Raw genomic sequence first — 22,641 nt, 5'->3', positions numbered from 1 at the left:
CTCTGTGTCTCTCATGAATAAATAAATCTTAAAAAAAAAAAAAAGAAAAAGAACAAAATGTGTGAAGTGATGGGTGTGTTAACGAGATGGGAGGAATCCTTTCACAATGTACACATATATCAAATCATTACAATGTACACTTTAAATATCTCACAATTTTATTGTTGATTATACTTCAATAAAGCTGAAAAAATAAAATAAGAATTCATTTTAGTTTAACAGGCAAATTTTGGCAGTTTCAAAATAGAATTCTGACATTTAACTGATCCTTCCTGATTCAAATCTGGATGCCAGTACAAAATTCAAGAATCACATCTACAAAATGATAGCTACACACTTGAGGTGAGCATAGCATAATCTGAACCTAATGTAACATTGTGTGTCAACTATAATCAAAATAATTTTTTTAAAAAAAGAATCACACCAACAAAATTGTATTTTTTTAAAGATTTTATTTATTTATTCATGAGAGAGACACACAGAGAGAAGCAGAGACACAGGCAGAGGGAGAAGCAGGCTCCATGCAGGGGGCCCGACGTGGGACTCGATCCTGGGTCTCCAGGATCATACCCTGGGCTGAAGGCAGCGCTAAACCGCTGAGCCACCCAGGCTGCCCTACAAAATTGTATTGTGCCTTGAACTCACTCCTTTCATTCATGAAAGTTATTTTAATATTCTCCCTATTTGAATAAGTGCATTTATGTAACTGTTTCCTAAAAGACATTACTTTTGGTTAGCCTTCTTATGTGTGGGGAAGAATTTTCTGTTTTTCCTGCTACCTCCCATTAAAAGTCAAATGACTTTTTAAAAAAGTTGGTACCTATCATGCTAAAATAGACAATCATTTACCAAAAAAAAGAAAAAAAAAAACCTGATGAAGGTTAATATTCACCACAGAGAATACAATACTATGTTTTTGCCTCTTGCTTAAAGCTCAAAGTTCTCTCATTTTCTTATGGACAATCACAGCTTTGGTTTCATCACAGATGGTGCTTCAAGAACAAAAGAAAAAAAAAAAGAAGGAAAAGAAAACACAGCCCTTCTCCCCTCTTAAAGAAATAATATATATTACTCCTATTTATAGAACAAAATGCCCAGTTACTACTCAAACTTCTCATGCAACTTTCCTGCTGTTCAGGGTTATTTCAGCTTAGCTTGGAAAATGACCCCACAGATACATAGACGCAGCAATCTCCACTGCAGCACTGTCAGGAGGGAGAACTGCAAATACCTAGCAATCTACATTGAATAAAACATATCATCAAACTACACAGAAGGTAAGTCTTCAGTACTTTTATGTTTAATGTGTAATCTGTGATGTGGTGCTTTATAAATGTTTCACATTGCTTTATTTTTGAAGTTTCACCTTGCCAAGTACACTGCTAAATAATTCCAGGGCAAGGACCAAATCTTCTGTGTGTGTGTGTGTGTGTGTGTGTGTGTGTGTGTGAGAGAGAGAGAGAGAGAGAGAGAGAGAGAGAGAGTCAGAGAGACAAAGAAAGATCCAGAAAGTTCTCTGTAAAGAGCTCTGTACACTTTGCTAAGTGCTCTATGTGTTTACCAAGGTCTTGATAAACTCACTGTAAAGCCACCTGTCATGCTACTGAGAGGCAAAGGTGTAGCTAAATTGAAAATATAGGCAGTGATCTTGTTAGAGGGAGCATAAAAATAATTCAGGAAGTGGGGGAAAAAACCCAGAAACACATAAGGAAAAAATTTTATTATTAGATGCCTGGCATGTTCCTTTTATATAAGACTGTTAGTAAGTTATACATGCAAGGATATAAAATTAAAGCAAAACACTGTTTCCTCTATTTTATATGCAATTATAGGAAAATTAAAGCCAAATTCTCAAAATATTTAAGTAGTACTATATGACTAATGGAAAGCTTTGGGACCACAATGACCTTATCAATAATTTAATCATTTTAATCCCTACTAGATTTAGTTCATACATATATTCACCGCACACAAAATTTCCTGTGCTATTTTGGGCTTTCTTCATTGAGCTTAAAAGCCAAGGAAAAATTCCGTTCTTTATGGAATGAGTTACCAACAGAAATTATTTCAGTAAGCTTTTGTATTCTTAGAAAGGAAAACTTACTCGAAGAAATGAGGTCTTATAAAGAAGTCACTCCTAAAATTAACATGCTTTTATTGCAGTTAAAAATATTTAACGCGAGTTTAACTTACACTTAAGGGTAGCATTAAGGCTTTCTTTTCCCCTTAAAGATAGCTTCAGTTTAATTGCTTGATACTATTAATCTTGCTTTATGTGTGTTACACCTGCAGATTGGAATGCTCATAACTGTACACATTTTATCACTTGTGATAATACAATAATTCATATTTTTCCAGACCTACTTAGTAATTAAAATCTACACAAACAAAAAAGATCGTCTGAGGTATTAAATTTAATAATAAACCACCCGAAGACAGGACTGTTTCTATATCTGCACTTATAACACTATTCTCAATTTAAAATTTCTGTGTAATTAAGCTGCTATCCCCAGGGGATCAGTAACTCCTGATGGTATTATTGCTTGGTGAATGACCCATGGAAACACCAAGAGAAATCCATTTTTTAGTGGTTTATGAAAATGACCAATTTGAGGTTTAACTAAACATAGGCTTCATCCAACATGACTGTAGTAGGTTATACATGTAGGAAGAAATATATTGTATCTTCATTTCCTTTTCCTATTCCTTTAATGACCTGTTAGTAAGATATAGGCAAAGCCAGCTTACAAGAACAAGTAAAATAAAAAAAAGGTATATTCAGTTTAATTTAACAAACATTATAAGGGCATTTTAAGCAACCTGTGATCACAAAATGATAGCACTGGGTAAGCATACTGCAACACAAGAGATTTTTGTTTAATGATATTAATTTTGCTTCTTTGCTTTCTGTTCATTTGTACTTTTCAAACCTTACAATTAATTTTTAAATAGCCCATGCAGGGCAGAGAATAAGCACAGTATACAAATTCTGTATTAGTATCAGAGGAAAACAACAGCAAACCAAACTGTCATCTCCATGGTTGGTATCTCCTTGATGAAGTTGAGGCTCTTCTTATATTGAGTTCCTTTGTACTCAGTTCTTTTTACATTAATTTACCCTGAGTTTTCCTTTATATCAACTCTGTGAATATAGTCTTAAAATCAGAACCAAATATTGCAGTTATTATAATTAGGGTCACAAGGCATTCTCATCTTTAATTCTTACTTCTTTGGAGAACAGAGCCACAAAAGATGGAAGCCAAAATAAAGCATTTTTCCATTTTCACATTCTTCTTCTACCAACCCTGCAGAATACATTACTGGAAGATGCTTAGCCTATTTACTATTTTTTTTCTTTACCTAGTACTGTTTCGGTTCAGTCCTCTTTCAAATGCTTGGGATCTACATATGTTACAGAAAGATCCGAATACTTCAAGCCCATTAAACTCTACTTAAAAAAATAGAAGGAACTGAAACTTTGAATTAATTATTATCTTTATAGAACTCAAATTTACTTTCTACGTGCTCCTTGTAATCCATGGTTTGAACCCAGCTTGAATTTGGCTTTCTGGGAACACATGTTAAAACTTAATTTAACCCCCACAGGATATGTACACTAACTGTTAAAAATATGTTTTTGACTGGGAAAATTCTCTATTTCTTTTAGAGGGCAGTACGCAGCCCTTTATTAAGGAAGGTTTCTTATTCCAAAAATAAGTTCCTAATAATTACCACCCATTCCTACTGTAATTTATTCTCTTTCGTGAGAGTTTGAAGCTGTTTTGTCAGAACTGTAATACACTCTTTGCAAAAATAGTTTGAATGGAAAACAGCTTGTGCATCTATGTTTTTCATAAGAATGCTATGCATTAGAAGATGACCATCATATGTTTAGAAGCTGTGTAACCTTTGAATATTTTCTATCTCTCTCTCTCTCTCTCTCTCACTTGAGCACAAATACACATACTCATATTCATACATCTCTCTTTTAAATGTATACCTGCTATTAGGTTTAGAAGTATGGTATTTCAAGGACTAGTAATTTTAGGATATGCGATATACCAGCAAATTCAAATAAAGCTAGTTAAATATGGTATTCCTTTAATACAGATTTAGTTGTATGAACAGGATGTGCTCTTTGAGAATCCTATTGTACATTTCAACCAGTATGCAGGTCGAAATCTTAGCTCTGCCTCAAGAGGACTATGGGAGTAAAAGTTGCTGAGAACTGATTTTTCTATCCTATCATTTACTTGGGCTCCACTAGTAGTGAGCTGCTATTGGACATTTCCTTGAGAAAATTATTTGGAAGCCACTACCCTATAAATAACAACATGAAGAATTAATGGACAGTTGATGGTTATGTCAAGGAAAATTAATTTTAGGCTCTGTGAATACAGTCTTTATTCATATTACAGATGATTTTTACTTCTAGAAAGTCTGTAAAGAGGTTTTGTTTTGTCATTTTACCTTAGGAAAGGGAATTATGATCAAATCAGTCTTCTAAAAGAGTATAGAGAATTGCTAAAAATAATTGCTCCTATCCTCCCTAATCTGAAACTCGTTAAGATACAAAACTTGTGTGACTTTACTGTTTTTAAAAATTGTCCTAGACCATTTTAAACACCAATGGGATCTTAACCTCTCTGAGTAACGTTTTTCAAATTCCTCTGCATAAATCTAATGCATTTACACACATTGTTGGAAGAAGTGACATGAGGCATAACACTACAGTGAAAAATATCAGGATCCATGCAATTCAGGATAGAGGTAAAACCTTGAATCTGTAGGCCGGTAATATGTAATCAAGAAAGTAAGACTGAACCCATTCCTAAAAGGCAGCAGTGGTGCTTGATTCCTTTTGACCACTTATCGCTTACCTATAGCTGTAAGCAGCCTCTGAGATTGGTTTTACTGGCTCTGTCTTCCTTTTCTTCTTCCTGAACCTAAGTCATCCTCACCTGGCCTGGCTGCTCAGAGGCTAGGACAGGTATTTCACTTAGGGCAGATGTTTGGAGGTTCCACTATCTACTGGTGTCACTGCTAATTACATTTTCCTCTGATAAGCAAATTCCAGCTGAAGGGTTAGTTACTGATAGTTTGGTTTGGCTTCTCTCCCTTTTCTAGCAGATCACAAGCTCCTTGGGGTTATTTGGTATTACACATGAGGTAGGGGATTAACAAACGCTTATTAAATTAACATGAATCCTACTCTCCAGGCATTTCTTGACCCTACATCCTTGATCTCTCACAGGTTTTCTAGCTGCTAAATAGATGTTTCCCTAAGGTTCTCATTTCTGTAGAGATCCCTGAACACACATTAAATAGTAAGTGATCACACCTATGGAAGAATTGATCAAGGCCGCCTAAGGCTTCTTGGACCTCTCCCTACATTTCCTGATCTCTGGCTCCCTGCTTGTTCATACCTCAGATGTTCCTCAGCTGGAACCTGTTTCTACCAAGACTCTGCTACTCAAAGTATGATCTAAGACCAGCATCATCTCCTGGGAGCTTGTTAGAAATGCAGACTCCTACACCCCTAACACAATCTTACTGAAACCAGAATCTTCATTTTAGTAAGATTTTCAGGGGATCTGTGTGTATATTAAAGTTTGAGAAGCACAAGCCTAGGTCACAGATTCCTGTTTCCTGTCCATTTTAAGGTGCCAGCTATTAGGGCTCCTAACATCTACCATACATTCAAGTAAATTGTTACTCCAGGAGAAGAAAAAGGGTTAAACTATTGAATGACCCTTCTAATTAGAGTAGTGGTCTCAAACTTTAGCATGTAGTAGGGTAGCCTGAAGGGTTTATTAAAACACACACTGCTAAAACCCATATTGAAAGTTTTTGGATTATGATTTTGAGATTCAGGTGGGGCCTGATAATTTGCATTTTGAACTAGTTCCTGGAGTTACTGATGCTACTGATTGGGGGGCCACAATAAGAGAATCACCATATAGGTAAATCTGGTTTCTCTCCACATCTCCACAGCTTGGTCCTGAGCGTGGGTCTTCAAATCAGCTTACTCAACATGTCTAATTGTTGGACCAACAACCACTAAACATCTATTGGCTGAGACAGAAAACACAAAAAGCCAAATACCTCTTCACATTCTATCTCTATTAACTTCTAAACTTTTATTTAAAAAAACCACAAACACTATAAAAGTATTATCCAATAAAAAAGACAGACATGGATGTGGAAGAGAAGGAGACCTCCCAAAGGTTGAGAGAAGCTAGGCCACTTTGATTTTTTTTTTTTAACTCCCAGTGTATTATAAGATGAAGAAATGCCAAAACAAGGCTATAAAAATTGTGACATTTTAAACATTAACATTTACAAGTCAATGTTTTTAAAATATAAATTATGATGGATAGATATAATCTCATTTGAAGGCAGAGTAAACACTAAATTTGAGGCCCTTCATGTTTAGTCCTGAGCTAATGGCCTTCCCATGCCATTTGTGATTGGTTCTAATGAGGTAAGAGAGTGGGACATGATAGGACATGGCTGATTAGCTTAGTGCAAAGAGATATAGCCTAAGAGGGAAATGGCTTAGTCCAGAGTGTGGGTTCTCAAATCAGAATCCCAAAGCCACCAGGACCCAAACGGGTATTCTTGCATTTCCCATGCAGAACCTGTATAATACAGAGAGCTTGGCTGAATGGTCAACTCTTTGGTGTTTATTTATTCTGCTTCACCTGTGAGCTGTTCTCACTCTAAGGTTCTGCACTATCACCTTGCTCAGATCTAGAATATAACATGTATGTAAGATAAAAAGGTGCCTGGGTGGCTCAATCCATTAAGCATCTGCCTTCAGCTCAGGTCATGATCTCAGGATCTTGGGATTGAGCCTAGTGTTGTGCTCCCTGCTTAGTGGAGAGTTTGCTTCTCCCTCTGCCATTGCCCTCCATTCATGCGCGCATGCGCGCTCTCTCTCTCTCTCAAATAAATAAAATCTTTTAAAAAAACCAAAAAACAAAAATGAAATGAAAACACAATGGTCTAAAATCTTTGGGATGTAGCAAAAGCAGATCTAAGAGGGAAGTTTATGGTGGTGCAGGCTTACCTTAAGAAAAAAAAAAACTCAAATGAATAACCTAACCTTACACCTAAAGAAATGAGAAGACAAACAGACATAAACAAAAACAAAGACCAAAGCTAGTAAAAGGAAGGACATAATGAAGATTAGGGTGAAAATAAATGAAATAGAGACAAAAAAATAGAAAAGATCAATGAAACCAAGAGTTGGTACTCTGAAAAGATAAAATTGATAAACTTTTAGCCAGATTCATCAATAAAAAAAGACAGAGGACTCATATAAATAAATAGAATCAGAAATGACAGAGGAAAAATAACTGACACTACAGCAATATAAAGAATTTTAAGAGAATATTATAAAAAATTGCATGCCAATAAATTGGATAACCTAGAAGAAATGGATAAATTCCTAGAAACATACAATCTTCTAAAACTGAATGAGAATGAGAAAAATTGAACAGACTAATAACTAGTAATGAAACTGAACTGATAATCAAAAAACTCCCCAACAAACAAAAGTACAGGACCAGATGGCTTCTCAGGTAAATTCTACCAAACATTTGAGAAAGAGTTAATACCTATTCTTCCTAAACTATTCCAATAAATTGAAGGGGAAGGAATGCTTCCAAGTTCATTTTACAAGGCAAGCATTACCCTGATATCGAAACCAGATAAAGACACTTCTATAAGTCAATTTTTGATGAACATGGATGCAATAATCTCAACAAAATATAAGCAAAATGAATTCAATAATCTATTGCAAGAATCACTCACTACAATCAAATGGGATTTATTCCAGGGATTCAAGGGTGGTTCCATATTCACAAACCAATCAATGTGATACATGACATTAACAACAGGAAGGATAAAAAGAATTTACAATGGGAACAAGTCTTTTCAATAAATGGTGCTGGGAAAACTGGACGGCCACATGCAAAAGAATGAAATCAGACCACTTTCTTATACCATACACAAAAATAAATTAAAAATGGATTAAAAATTTAAATGTGAGACCTAAAACCATAAAATTCCTAAAAGAAAACATAGACGGTTATCTTTTGGACATTAGCCACAGCAATACATCAACAGATATGTCTCTTTAGGCAAGGGAAAAGCAAAAATAAACAATTGGGACATCAAAATGAAAAGTGTTTCTACAGCAAAGAAAACCATCACCAAAATGAAAAAGCAACAGGAGTAGATACTTGCAAATGATGTATGTATCCCATAAGGGTTTGATAAAGAACTCATAAAACTCAACACTAAAAAAACAAATAATCCAATTTAAAAATGAACTGAGACCCGAATAGACATTTTTCCAAAGAAGACATGTAGATGGCCAACAGACACATTAAAAGATGCCTAACATCACTAGTCAGAGAAAGGAGAATCAAAACTACAGAGAGATATCACATCACACCTGCCAGAATGGCTACGATCGAAAAGATAAAAGATAATAATTGTTAGTGAGGACGTGGAGAAAAGGGAAACCCTTGTGCACTGTTGGTGGGAATGTAAGTTGGTGTGCTCCTTGTGGAAAATAGTATGGAGGTGTCTCAGAAAATTAGAGATACCACATGATCTAGTAATTCCACTACTGGGTATTAACCCACAGAAAATAAAAACACTAATTCAAAAATATATATGCACCCTTGCATTTACTGCAGAATTATTTATAGTAGCCAAGATATGGAAGTAGCCCAAATGTCCACCAACAGATGGATATAGAAGATACGGTACATATGTACAACAGAATATTATTACTCAGCCATGAAAAAGAATGAGATCTTGCCATTTGTGATAATGTGAATGGATCCAGAGAATATTATGCTCAGTGAAGTCAAGTACAGTATGATTTCACTTACATGTGGGATTTAAAAAATAAAACAAATAGACTGGTGGTTGACAGAGAAAAAGTTGGTGGAGGGATGGGCAAAATAGACAAAGGGGTTTGCAAGGTAACTTCCGGGTAGAAAATAAACCATGGACAAGAAAAGTACAGCACAGGGAATATAGTCAGTAATATTGCAATAAAACTGTATGGTGACAGATGGGTGACTACTATTATTGTGAGCACTGACTAATGTACAGAATTGTGGAATCAATATGTTGTATACATGAAACTAATATAACATATATTATACTTCAATAATAAAAATGAATGAATGAATAAATAAATGTTATTTCTGGAAAAATAAAGAGCTAAACTCTAAGAGATGTTCACTCAGTGGCATTACTACCAGCTCTATGATGTCCTGATGGAAGAGACCTTTCAGTATAAGAGACTTTTCCTAGAACCTTTCACATCTCAATGCACAGCTGAAATAAAGGAAGACCATCCAAATAAAAATAAACAGAGGTTACCTATTCGGCTTGCTTTAGCAAGGGAATCAGCTACCATCACCTGTGTTTGGCAAAGAATCAAAAACAGGGGAGTGAGAAAAGTCTGTAGTGAAAAAAGGAAAGGTCTCAGGTATGCCTGACTGAAGGTTTTAAGTATGGCCGTAGGATAACTAAAAAAGGAGCATCATATGTGACTGATTGGGGGATCATGTGTATTTGGCTTTCCCTGGCTAGTTCCGAGCTGGAAGCAGGCAAAAACAGGAAAGGTGGCAGTCACTGACTAAGTTCTGACTGTTCTGGGCTGATTTTGTCAAAGAGGTTATGGTTTGGATTCCTGGGCTTCTTATGTGGGTCAGAGTTCTATTATTCTATACTGTCTGGCCACTGTCCATTTACATATTGTCTTTGAATCCAGTCTGGAACTAGCTGTGGTTATGGGAATTCACAAAATTCAATTCAAATAGGGACACGTTTGAGATGCAGTGACAATGGACATGTAGTCTCCTCTCCCTCTTTGCAAAAGTTTATGAAAAGTATAAAATAGTGAAACTTAATTCAATTCTCGATATAGAGGAGTTGTGGATCCCTTTTAGAATTAAGTTTATGAACCCTCTTGTCTTAAAATAACACACACCTACACATACCACACCTACTCATCTGCAAATTACATCAGGAGTTTTGTGGAACCACGGACCTTAAGTTGGTAAGTTATGCTCTCTATTATTGTTCATTTTATTTTAGATGCTTATACTGCCGTGGAAAGCTATATTCTACTGAAAGGAATACAAAGCCTCCCTGTGCCTATTTCCAAGTACCTCCCTGCATTTCAAAGGAATATTATATCTTCCTTCTTGAGGGATTCCTGGATTAAGTCTCTGCTACTGAGTAGCTAATCTGTGTAGCTCCACTGATGGAACAGTCTATAAGCCAGCACCATATTAGGAAAATGTTCATGACTTGGCAATACTCACCTTCACTAAGCTGGAAGTGGGATGGTTGGGTTGAGGGAAATGGACACCCTTCACTGACTTCCTCTCTTGGTTTAGGCTAGCTCTGATCTGATCTTAAGTATGATTGCTATGAAAAACATTAAAGACAAATGTTTTCTTGAATTTCAACTTTATGGCAGTTACTGTGCTATGCCCTAGACTGGACGATATACTGATAACTTCCAATCATTAACATGAAAATTATCCAAAGTAAAATTCTAATTCAATAAAAGTTCTCTCAATCTGAGTTCCTATAGTCACTTTACATTTTTCTTTGCCGCCTCCATAGTAAGTCCCCCAATCAACCTTGGTATGTTCAAGGAACGCAAACTAATGGCAACATTAGCCAAGTATAACCAGTAAGGTAAACAATTTAAAACATTACTAAGTACATTCCAAAGCCATGTAATGTTTTTGGATTATCTACCGTTTAGGATTATAAATGCCCTATTCCTACCCATTAATGCATATAAGTGATGAGCTGAATGTATCTGCATGGGGCTCAGATGACTTACCAGGGTGCAGGGTGAGACAGAGAGGGACAAGGAAAACCTGAAGGAGCCAGGGAGGGCAAAAGACAGCGCCACCACAGGCATTACTTTGGCTGTGTGGTTTTGATGAGGAATTCAGAAGCCCAACTCAATCACCACCAGTTAACCTTTCCCTAGTAATAGAAGTAACAGGGAAACAAAAGAGGGTTAAAGAGGGGTTGGCTGCTTCATTTTATCCGAGCTCCGTAGCTAACAGCTAAAGTTTAGTGCCCAGACAACTTTACAGCCAACTATATATGTGTAAATTTTTTTTAAAGAAGGACAAATATACATTAAGCAAGGAAAATGTTTCCTTATGCACAGAAGATTGCAACTCAATGTTTTAAAATAAACACAGTTTGATGATAATGGCAAATATCATGCACTTATGACTTTTTTTATTTCTAAAAGTACTACCAAATATATCATCTAAAAATATGCCTTAACCATCTAAAAGCAGTTTTATTTCAGAGGTCTGTGGAAGATATGCACTAGATGCACTTATGGGAAAGCTCCTGCATGTGTCAGAGATAGGTGACTTCTTTGCTCACCCCCAATACATATATCATGGATCCAAACAGGCAGAGCTGGCCCCTGCAAGTTACAGATGCCTCCACAGAGGCAAATGGCACAGATTGAGCATGTCGCAATGAAAAAGAGACTACAGATTTACACGATAATTTAACTCCTAGCTCAGCGTTACTCCAACATTTTTATACTCCTCTAGAATTCTCTTTTAATTCCTAAAGGAGATCTAATTCAGATTTATATTAAAAAATCACCTCTTCACATTAATGACTAACTTTCAAGACTCAAGATGCACAATATCTACTATTGCTGTCAAATGTGTGATAACTGCGTTTCTCAGAGTAGAAGAACGGGGCTTTCTGAAGGACTTATTCTGATGAATCATGATGTGCTATTTCATGAGCACCTCAGTTACAATACAGTGGTGATTACAGATAAAGTATCCTACCAAGATTTAGAGTGCTTCTTCCCAAGAAAACTCATTAAGGAAACTATAAAGAACTAAGAACTTACAAAGAAAAATTAATTGCCACTTTTGGTCAGCCAGTTTTAGAAAGACTTATGAGGTCTAGAATTGTATATTGGGCTAACGGAGAAGAGAAACTCCGTGAAGTCTAGCTTACTGAGGACATCATGGTATATGATATGTTCATAAATTAATCTGCTCATAAACCAACTCAAATATGAAGCACAAAAACATCACATAAAATACTTTAAATTTATTTCCATCAACAACACTCATTTCCTTTCCACATTAGCTAGCCGGTACTGGCTGAGTGCTGGCTGCTGAGAAGCTACAAATCTGCACTCTCAGAGTCTGAACCATTGTTTTCTGACTATGACCTCTTATCTGGCCATCTTTCTCACTTCCTAATTCTTTTATTTCCTATGAATTAAATGAAAAGTATGTAGAGCTATTGTTCTGTTAACTTTTTTTTTTTTTCAAATGGTGAAAAAGAATTTTAACTTATAGCAGGACATGCAATGAGAAGACATTTCCCTTCCCATCCCGGATCCTCTACCTCTAAATATACCTTCCTAAGGGCAGTCAATGTTCTTTCTTAACGTAGGGTCATTTTAATGCATACATGCACCTTTTAAAAACATAAATGGGAGCATACTGTACCATGTATTTTTTAATTTAACAATGATTATGAAAATGGACATCGGGGTGTCTGCATGTCACAGTCAGTTAAGTGTCTGACTCTTGGTTTTAGCTCAGGTTGTGATCTCAGGATCATGGGATAAGTCTGCTTGAAACTCTCTCCCTTCCCCTCTGACCCTACCCACGATTTGCTGGTGTTCTCTCTTAAATTAATAAATAAATCTTAAAAAATAAAATAAAATGGAGATCATTCCATACCACATTTATAGAAATACCTTATCATTTTTTATGGTTGCATACTATTCTAGTGAGTGGATATATCATGATTTAACCATTCTTTTCGGGATCCCTGGGTGGCGCAGCGGTTTGGCGCCTGCCTTTGGCCCAGGGCGCGATCCTGGAGACCCAGGATCGAATCCCACGTCAGGCTCCTGGTACATGGAGCCTGCTTCTCACTCTGCCTGTGTCTCTGCCTCTCTCTCTCTCTCTCTCTCTCTCTGCGTGACTATCATAAATAAATTAAAAAAATATAACCATTCTTTTCTTTTAGGGCATTTAGAATTCTTCCATTGTTATTCTGTATGATACTGCATAGATGACCCTTATATAGGTCTTTATGCTTCTAACTATATAATGGGAAAAAGTGAACTGCTTACTTCATGTTTTCCTTGACATCTCAGTTTGATTTAGAACTCGATTACAAAGAGCAATATTAGTGGATCTCTGATCTCAGGGGAAAATGAGAGGCTTTAGGAACATGGTAAAACAGTGGTTTTTAAAGTATGGTCCCAGACTAGTAGCAGTAGCATTATCTGGGAATTTGTTCAGATTGCAATTCTTAAATTTTACCCACCCTATACCTAATAAATCAGGAATTCTGTACAGGGCCCAGTAATTTGTATTTGAACAAACCCTTGGGGTGATTCGATGCAAGTACAAGTTTGATAATCACTATTCAAATTTTTTTTTTAATTTATTTATGATAGTCACAGAGAGAGAGAGAGGCAGAGACACAGGCGGAGGGAGAAGCAGGCTCCATGCACCGGGAGCCTGACGTGGGATTCGATCCTGGGTCTCCAGGATCGCGCCCTGGGCCAAAGGCAGGCGCCAAACCGCTGCGCCACCCAGGGGTCCCGATAATCACTATTCAAAGAATATATAATCCTGGGAACAAAAGCTACCAGGATCCAAGGAAATTTTAGTGACCTATTAACTTTTTCCATCTTTCTCAGACTACAGGGAGGTTTCTCTTCCCAGGAAGAAATTTTATTGTAATGTTGCCAAATTTACCAAGCTTTTTCTTCATGGTTTATCGGTTTTTGTACTTTCCACCTTAGAATATAAAAATAATAATTTTATTCCAGTTTTGTTTATATCACTGATGCATCTGGCATTTGTTACAGTGCAAAACTAGAGATTTAATTTCATGGTTTACCAAATAGTTTTACTGAGTAATCCATTGCTTTCCCTCTGAATTGAAATTCTGCTTTTATCATATTTTAAATTCCCCTATGTATTGAGGGTCTATTTCAGATACTCTATTTTATTTTACCAATATATCTAATTATGCGCCAATTCTAAACTGTTATAATTATGGTATCTATAATACATTTTTCAGTGGGTGGGGCTAATAATAACTCTTTTATCCCAGAACATTTCTGGCTATACTTGAATGTATATTTTTTAAAATTATCTTTGCAATTTAAAAGTTATTTTTTTATTGAGGTATAGCCGACATAACATTATATTAGTTTTGGGTATACAATGTAATGACTCAATACTTGCACATATTGCAAAATAATCCCCACAAAAATCCAATTAATATCACCAGCTACAGAATGTTTTTTCTTGTGTTAAGAACTTTTAGGATCTACTCTCTAGCTATTTTCAAATACACAATATAGTATTATTAATCACCATGCTATACACTGTATTCCCATGATTTCTTCACTTTACAACTGGAAATGCATACCTTTTGACAAATTTGTACTTTAGTAATCTATTTTTAATTTATGCACATATAGTTTGTATTTTTCTGTTATTTTAAACTATGTTAAGATGTTTATCATGTATTTCCCCCCAAAAGAAACAGTTCCTTCATGCATTAGTTGTCATTTATGTTTTCTTACTAATTCACGTGGGCTTTTACTTTTAACTCCTTCCTTTTTTATGTTCTTTAGATTTATTTTGCTGTTGTATTCTTTATCACTTAAGATACATATCTAATACACATATCTTTACTCCTTTTCATGTAGTATTTTAAGAGTATCAGGCTAAGAACTTCTAAGATCATTGTCTTAGTCAAAATCAATAGGTTATGATCAACATACTTTAACACTTTTTTCTAAAAATTATGCAATTTTAGAGTTCCTTTTAGTACAAGAGTAAAGAGAGTTTTCATATTTTATAATAGGTTTTCACTGGGGGTTGTTTCTTTTTTTGTTATTAGTTTCAAGTTTTGTTGCCAAAGAATGCAACCTGTATCTTTCCTGTTAAGAGAAATTTACTGACGTTTTTGTTTGTGGCTACTGTAAAAATAAATATTGTATGGACACATTCATTTCATTCTCTGTTTATAGTAAACAGATTTTGATATATATCACTTAGATCTGATTTATTAAATGTAAATAGTTAGGTTCTCTAGATCCCTACTTTATAGTGAGTTGGCCTGATTTATCGTGAATGAGAGAGAGGTACAAGTAATTTATTTATTGTTGCACTTCTATGTATTTCTTCTTACATTTCCTGAAGCTGTTACACGACAAAATCATTTTTTTCTTTGGGGGGAGGGTTGTATAATGATTAAAGAAGAGTCTTCATTGTGAATTGTAAACTTTTTCACTATAAAATGTTCTCATTTATCTCATTCAATGCTATTTGACTTAAATTCATTTTGTCTGATATACTTCATTTTTGTTTTTATTATGTATGTGAAAATTGTTTTATTTTCAAATAAAACAATTCAGTTTCCTTTGCTTTAGGTGTTATTTTCTTAGACTAGGATTATTTTTATTTTATTTTTATTTTTATTTTATTTTTTTTTTTAAAGGAAGATTTTTTTTTTTAATTTTTATTTATTTATGATAGTCACAGAGAGAGAGAGAGAGAGAGGCAGAGACACAGGCGGAGGGAGAAGCAGGCTCCATGCACCGGGAGCCTGATGTGGGATTCGATCCCGGGTCTCCAGGATCGAGCCCTGGGCCAAAGGCAGGCGCCAAACCACTGCGCCACCCAGGGATCCCCTATTTTATTTTTAAAATTAGCCATGACTTCCCCTTCAGACCATTATGGAATAGCCAATTCTACACATGAAACTGGATAAAATATATGAAACATTAGAAAGCATGCATTGTAGTACATCATTATAATTCTAACCCAAGTGTGTGTGTGTGGGGTTAATTCTATGATACATGGTTTTCGTCCTGGAAGCACTTTTGAAAGCACATGGCAAAAAGGGAAAGCCCAAAGCAGAATACATCAGTCTTACTGGGTGAGAAAACAGAGACTGTGGGACATTTGCAGGACATATTACCTTAATGGAGTAAGTTTATATAGAGAAAGAATCCCAGAACTCTGTACAGAGGGTATGTGCTGAATACTAAACTGTACATGTGTAGGATAAACCTCTGATAGGCCAGCAAAGAAAAACTATCAGAGGAAAAACTACTATTGGGGAATGTAAAAATCACAGGAAGGTTTTATGAGGCTAGGCAATGTTCACGTTCTGACTAAACAGACTGCAGAGAGATTGGAGTACACATGGGGAATTTGCTAGAAATCCCATAAGTGTCATGCCTTAGTAGGAGAGCTAAATTGGTCCTTGTGTAGAGGATATATTAGAATTATAATTTTTAAAAAGCCTAAAAACAAGCATCAAAAAGATCAATATGATCCAAAAATTATTTAACAGATTGTCAAAAAGTAAACTCAACATTTCTTTAAAGGAATATCACAAACCTCAGAAATTAAAAAACATAACATTTAAAATGTGCAAGATTTAATTTAAAAAAAAACATGTAAAGAAACAGGAAAACTTTATCTACAACTAAACATATCAGAAAGGAATAATACTAATTTTACATAAACTCTTCCTGAAAAAATAAAAGCAGAAATTTATATGAGATCAGCATTACCAAGATCCCAAAGCCAAAGACACCATGAGAAAACTGCAGACCAATGTCCACTAGCCCATAAAGTAGCCCATAAAGTATGAAAATCCTTTTTTTTTTTTTTTGAGATTTTATTTATTCATGAGAGATACAGAGAGAAAGAGATGCAGAGACACAGGCAGAGGGAGAAGCAGGGTCGACGCAGGTAGCCCGATGTGGAACTCGATCCTGGGACTCCAGGATCACATCCTGAGCCAAAAGCAGATGCTCAAGGGCTGAGCCACCCAGGCGTCCCCATAAGTACAAAAATCCTTAAGAAGATATTAGCAAATCATTTTTAGCTGTTTAAAAAGGCATTTAGATTAGGCAGGAAGAAATAAAATTATCTCTAAGTGCAGAAGACAATTTTCTACAAAATCCAAACAATCTATAGAAAAACTTACACTAATAAGTAACTTCAGAAAGGATATAGGATGAAAGTCAATACACCAAAATCAATTATATTTTTATGTACTGAAATGAACAACTAGAAGTTGAAATTAAAAGCAGTAGCATTTTTATAATTAGTACCAAAAAACCCGCAAAATATTTAGGGATGAATATAAGTGAAATACGTAAAATGCTGAAAACTATCAAAAAATAATGTGAGAAATCTACAAATACCTAAATAAATGGAAAGATACACCATGTCAATTGACTAGAAGTGTCCATACTGTTAAGATGTCTATTTTCTTACAATTGATGTTATAGATATAATGCAATCCCAATCAAAATCCCAGCATGATTTATTTTTTTAAAAAAAATTATTTTTTTTCATGAGAGACAGAGAGAAAGAGAGGCACAGGAAGAAGCAAGCTCCTTGCAGAGCAGGGAGCCTGATGTGGGATTCAATCCCAGGACCCCAGGATTAGGACCTGAGCCAAAAGCAGATGCTTAACTGACTAAGCCACCCCAGCAAGATTTCTGGTGAATCACAAGCCAATTAAAAAAATATGAATGGAAAAGCAAAGAATTAAGAATAGCCAAAACAATTTTAAAAAGAAAAGCAAAGTTGGAAGACTCCTACTACATGATTTCCAGAGTTACTATATAGGTATAGGAATCAAGACAACATAATATTGGTAAAAAAAACACCCAGATCAATGGAACAGAACAAACTTTTGAAATAGACTCACAGGGGTAGCACTTGGGTGGCTCAGTGGTTGAGCATGTGCCTTTGGCTCAGGTGGTGATCCCAGGGTCCTGGGATTGAGTCCCGCCATCAGGCTCCCCATGGCGAGCCTGCCTCTCCCTCTGCCTATGTCTGTCTCTCTCTCTCTGTCTCTCATGAATAAATAAAATCTTTTTTTTTTTTTTTTTTTTAAAGAAAGAAATAGACTTCCACAATATGGTCAATTGATTTTTGCTAAAGGTGTCAAGGAAATTCAATCGTGAAACACAGACACAAATGATATTGGAATAATGCACATCCACTACAAAACAATGAACCTTGGACTTGTATTTCACACTATCCACAAAAATTAAATTAAAATGGATAATAGATCTAAAAGCAAAAACTATAAAATGTCTAGAATATAAGTAGGATAAAATTTTGTGACATTGATGCATGCAAAGATTTCTTAGTACTGAAAAGTCAAATCATAGAAGAAAAAACTGATAAACTGTACTTCATTGAAATTTAAGATGTCTCTTTGAAAGGCGCTGTTAATAAAATGAAAACACAGGCAACATATTGGGGGAAAATATTTACAAACTATATGTGTGAAAAGGGATTTATTTCTTGAATATACAAATAACAATGATCATAACTCAACCAAATTTAAAAAATGGAGTCTTCACCAAAAAAAGAAATATCAATAATAAATATATGAAAAGATGCTCAACATGATTAATTATTAGGATAATGCAAATTATAACCACAATGAGACACCACTACATACCCATTGGAATGGAGTTTTAAAAAATGACAAAACCAAGTGGTGACAAGGATACAAAATAACTGAAATCCTAATATACTACTGCTGGAAATGTAAAATAGAAGTCATTTTTTAAAGCAGTCTGAAGACCACTTAGAAGTTTCTTATAAAGTTAAATATATACTTACTAAATATATATAAAGTTAAATATATGTTTATATATATACATATATACTTACTAAAATATATAAAGTTAAATATATACTTATAAAGTTAAACACACACAAGCATATATGTATGCATATATATATATATGCATACATATATGCTTTTATACACACAGACACACACACACACACACACACACACACATATCCATTTCCTTGGTATTCATCCAAGAGAAAAACTATCTTTACATAAACAGCAATACAAATATTTCTAGTGGTTTTATTCCTAAATGTCTGAAACTGGAAAAACCCACGTGTCCTTCAACTGGTACAGGTATAAACAAACTGGTACATCTAAACTTTGGAATGCTACTAAATCATAAAAAGCAATAAGCTACTGATTCAGGCAACAACATGGGTAAATCTTTTTTTTTTTTAACATGGGTGAATCTTAAATGTCTTAAGCTAAGTAAAAGAAACCAGACTTAAAAAGCTATATACTGCAAGATTTTATTTATATGATACTTTGCAGGAAAGCAAAACTATAGAGACTAAACATACGAGTGGTTGCCAGGGACTGGAGCTTAGGGAGGCAAGGACTACAAGGAGGCATAGTTGAATGATCACATATATGTGCTGACCACAGAACAAATATTTGTGTTTGTCAAACTAAAAAATCCTTGACTTAAAAAAAAAACCAAACGAACAGGCAATTTAAGTCACAAAGACCTTGAGTGCTAAAAGCAACCAAATAACGAAAGGTCAATAAGTCAATAAAGAATTTTTAAAAATCTGAGTTACTATTAAAGCTCAGTGGGGAAAAGATGGTAGAATAGATCAATTCTGCGTGGCTTTATTCATTTTCTAGAGAACTAGGAATGTCATATGTAAGGAAAAAATCTGAGGAAGATCAAATATTTCCATGGAAATATAAATAAGTACTACACACAAAATAATACTTTATAGAAACCAGGGAAAAATTTGTTCTGATATTCAAAACACTGATAAAGAAAAAAAGCTGATAAATCAAAGAGAGCAGAGCTGTATCCCATCCACGTGGGGACACTGGAGGGTGGGAAATGGCAAATTCATTGCCACTTTGGTGATGCTTCAAATTCTGGTCTTCCAAGGTGTCTTTTTTAGTTATCTCCAACTTCTCATATGGCTATTTCATTCATTCTGATAAGCCTTTATAGCTGCATGTAGTGGGACACAGAGTAGTGTACCTGCTGCATTTCACCTAGAACCAGAACCTCTCTATTTGAATATTAAAATGTCATTTCAAACTAAAAATATCCAATGCCAAACTCCCAATTCTCTCACCACTTTTCCCAATTGATCAAATAGCAACTCCACCCTTCTGGTTGCTCAGCAACCAATAATCTGAGAATCTTCCTTGATTTCTTTTCCTCTCACAACCCACATTTAGTCTATCAGCAAATCTTACAAGTTTTACCTCAGAATATATTCACAATCTGACCATTTGTCACCAACTTTATTGACAGCACCCTGGTCTTCCATCTCAATACCAACTTTACTTTGCTGATACCACCATCATCTTTCACCTTGACTAACCAAACATTTAGTCTTTCATGTAATTAAAAAATATTTGAGGGCCTAATATATGCCAACTACAATTATAAATAGTGAGGTTATGGCAGTAATCAAAACAGACAAAAATCCCTGTCCTCGTGGAGCTTATTTGGTAGAAAATTACTTCTAGTGGAAAATCATTATTATTTCAATAACTTCTTAACTGACTTCCCTGTTTTTGCCCTTGTCTTCGGTACAGTCCATTCTCATCACTGATTCTAAGGTGTTCCTTTTAAAAGGTAAGTCATGCCACTGTTCAAATTTCCTGGCATATCATCTCAGGAAAAAGCCTAAGTCCTTAAACTGGGTTTCAGGACCTTATACAACCTGGTTATACCCTTTGACTTCATTTCTTACTACTGTACTTCTTACTGGCTTCCTTTGTTTCAGCCTATTGGTTTCTTTGCTATACTTTGAGCACAGCAGACATAGGCCTGCTTTAGGACTTTGGTACTTGTAATATCAATTGCCTAGAGGCTTTTCATCAGATACATGCATGATCTGCTCCCATAGCTACCTCAGGTCTTTACTCAAATGTTACCTTCTCAGTGAGAAGTTCTCTGACCATCCAATTAAAAATTTCAACTCTTAATTTGAAGTCCTCCAGTACTCTTTGGATCCTTTTCCTATCTACTTTTCTCTGTACCACTTATTATTCCCTGACATAATCCATGTTTTATGTTTACTGTCTATCTCCCCCAGTATTATAGAAGCTCCATTAGAGGCAGGGATTTTTTGTTCATTGCTTCCCCCCCCCACTACTATAAAACCAGTACCTGGCATACATCGTTCTTGAACAAACATCCTTAAGTCATTTTTATAAAATCCAGTTAAGAACCATGGTATGTTAGAACTGGACGTGACTAGATCTTCTAGTACTGTCTTCGTTGGCACATATGACAGGTAATCTGGGTAGGACACAATCACTGTTTTTATATCTATTGGTAAGAACTGCTCGTCTTCCAACTAGATGATCATCAATAAGTGTTCTGCTGTTTCTCTACTGACTTAACTTGCCATAGATTACCCACCAGCAACCATCTGGCAGGCCAGTGGCAAACAGGCAAATGAGGAAATTGAGAAGTGAAGTGACTTGTCTGGGTCAAAAATGACACAGTGGCAAAACTGAGACTTCTAAATCTCTGACCCTGCAGTATAGTACTCCTCCTTCCTTATGCTTGACAGCTCCTTGAAAGATTGCAATGCTGAACTGCTAGCTTCAGTTACTTTCTAAAATATGAGTTTTCTATAACACGAGGTGATTAGGCCTTCATATATTAGAAATGGGGGCCCAGAATAACATAGTTCTATTAATAAAACTTCCCCAACTGAAAAAAAAATCTCAAAACACTATATACGATAAATAAGGTTTTGGGGTTTACAATGTGAACCCACAAGTACTGGAATTATGTCCATCAGACATTTGGTATAAATGATTTGGTATCAATTGTTTATAACATTATTACATTCAAGGTAAGGGAAGAGGAAACAGTAATTTTAATAAAGACATATTCAGTGGACAGCACCGAGGAAAGATGGGGGAATAAAAAAGAGCTGGAACCAGCAAGATGCTTCAGGTTTGTCTTGTGTCCAGAATGGACAGAACTCCTCTAAGCACCACTTCACGCCATTAAAAGGCATCTTTCCTGCACAGCCAGGGGATGGCATAAGTTTCTGCTGGTAGAATTACAGTATATTAATTATGGGAGACACCATGCTTAGGTCCTTTATAACATCCGTAGGGATAACTTGATGATCATTTCAGAATCATTGTTCTAAGTCTCTACTAAGCCATCCATCAACATAAATGGGCTTATATAACAAACACACTTTACAGAGTACTACACTAGGCATAAATAATGGGAAAATATTCAGCTTTGATGCCGAGGAACAAATAAGCTTTATGTGTGCATGTTATACCTTGACAGGCTGCATGACCTAAAAGTGGTAATTTTTAAACAGGAGTTTCTTGATTACCTTAACTGTATGGAAATTTGGTAGTTTCCCTTTTAGCCAATAATTGCTTATTTATTATGGAAGCACAAACATGCAAAAATATAATATGACCCTTGACCTTATGGAGGATAAAATACAACAATAAAAAAAATACAACTTGCAAAACACCAAATGATTAGAAACTCAATTTTAGAAAGTCATCACAAAAATAGATCTTAGATTATTAACATAAAAAGGAATAGTTAAAATTACTGAAGTGACTCCAGAAAGTAGCTCTCCTGACTCCTCCGTCCAGTGACTTTTTTTTCCATGCTACCTCTTGCCTGCATCTTGTCTTTGTCTCACAGTCCTTGGCCCCACT

General features: G+C 35.4%; 1 protein-coding gene and 1 long non-coding RNA gene across 9 annotated transcripts in view; one reads left to right on the top strand and one right to left on the bottom strand.

Annotated features, from left to right (window-relative positions):
• Positions 1 to 22,641, bottom strand: part of TBC1D5 (TBC1 domain family member 5) — a 535,195-nt gene that overhangs the window by 141,098 nt on the left and 371,456 nt on the right. The window lies entirely within an intron of this gene.
• LOC121478633 overlaps positions 513 to 22,641 on the top strand; it is an 86,910-nt gene continuing 64,781 nt past the window's right edge. For both annotated transcript variants that reach the window (XR_005984570.1, XR_005984569.1), the window contains exon 1: positions 513 to 1,277. This is a non-coding gene — a long non-coding RNA (uncharacterized LOC121478633). The remainder of the gene's footprint in view (positions 1,278 to 22,641) is intronic.

This window comes from Vulpes lagopus, chromosome 19 (genome assembly GCF_018345385.1).
Source record: "Vulpes lagopus strain Blue_001 chromosome 19, ASM1834538v1, whole genome shotgun sequence".
NCBI classification, from domain to species: Eukaryota; Metazoa; Chordata; class Mammalia; order Carnivora; family Canidae; genus Vulpes; species Vulpes lagopus.
The sequence above is the reverse complement of the archived record's forward strand: the minus strand, read 5'-3'. Positions and strand labels throughout refer to the sequence as shown.